We start from the raw sequence: 1,283 nt of genomic DNA, 5'->3' as shown, positions 1-1,283 counted from the left end.
CCAGCGCGCGAGCGAGCGAGCGAGCCCCGCGCGGCGTCCCAGCGCGCTGCCCGTTTACGTTACTCTCGACCGAACGTTTTTTTCAATCTCGGCGCGGACGTTTCCGATTGCGTGCCTCGTCGCGAGGTGAGATCGAAGAAGGAGAAAAACGAAACGGGACATCTCTCGCGACACGGCGAGGCGCCGGCGTCGTCCAACTCGGCGCGAGACGGGACGACGCCGCGTCCACGAGCGGGATTCGCGCGCGGGACGAACGGGAGATTCTCGATCGCGCCGCGGGATTCACGTTTCGGCGCCTCGCGTCCGCGAAAACGGCACTCCGTCGGCGAAAACGCGCGATCGTGGGAATCTTATCGAGCGCGCCGGAACTCTTCTGCGTCCACGCGTCCCGCGATCCCCGTAGCTCGGGTACGCGCGGCGACCGGCGACGACGACGGCGACGCCTCGGGGAGCGTGACGGGACGAGATGCGCGCGGTTCGTTCGGTTTTCAAGCCGAGCTCTCGAGCGCTCTCGTGGCGCGCGAGAAGAAGGGGTTCTCGCGTTTTTTTCTTTTCCGTACGATCGCTTTTCCTCGCGGTGCGAGCGTGTCTCGCGCGAATCGTTCCCCACCCCACGACGACGCGCGACGCGGCTCGTCGCGAGAGAAGGAAGACCGTACGCGACAAACGTCGTTGAAATAAACATGAAAAAACGAACGCGGTGGAACGACGGAACGCCGTCCGTGCCTCCGATCTCGCGAAGAGATCTCTTTGCGACGATCGCGACGCGGAAGCGAGCGAGCCCCGCGCGGCGTCCCGAGCGCTACCGTGTCTACGCTACTTTCTCTCGAACGAACGGTGGAGTCCGAGCGGCCCGCGCTCGACCCCGTCGACGCTCGAATATTTTCGAAAAAAACAAAACGAACGGTAGAGAACGCGCGCGCGTAGCGCTCGCACTCTCGATCGCGACACCGTGGAAACGAAGAACAATCGAACGTCGCGTTTCCACGATCGCCGCGATCGGCGCGCGCGGGTAGCTCGCTCGGTCGGTCGCTCGCTCCTCGCTCGCTCCCTCCCTCGCCCAAACGCGCCCAGGGCGGCCGCGCGATCGCGCGTCGGCGCGACGCTGCGCGGCGATCGCTCACGCCGATCGCGAGGCTCCATCTACGTTTCGTGTCTCGTCCGAGGTATCCGGCATTTTCGTCTCTATTTTTTTTCGCGGTCCCGCGCGCTCCCCGTCGACGCTCGTGTACCTCCGAAATGAGAAAACGTACGAACGGTGCGGAGTCGCGGAACCAGCGCGC

The 1,283-nt window shown here is 64.8% G+C and overlaps 1 protein-coding gene across 1 annotated transcript in view; it reads right to left on the bottom strand.

Moving 5' to 3' along the window:
- The window catches only part of LOC105448723, a 4,565-nt gene that overhangs the window by 1,425 nt on the left and 1,857 nt on the right, over nucleotides 1-1,283 (bottom strand). The window lies entirely within an intron of this gene.

This window comes from Wasmannia auropunctata, unplaced genomic scaffold (assembly GCF_000956235.1).
Source record: "Wasmannia auropunctata unplaced genomic scaffold, wasmannia.A_1.0 LD336083.1, whole genome shotgun sequence".
NCBI classification, from domain to species: domain Eukaryota; kingdom Metazoa; phylum Arthropoda; class Insecta; order Hymenoptera; family Formicidae; genus Wasmannia; species Wasmannia auropunctata.
The sequence above is the reverse complement of the archived record's forward strand: the minus strand, read 5'-3'. Positions and strand labels throughout refer to the sequence as shown.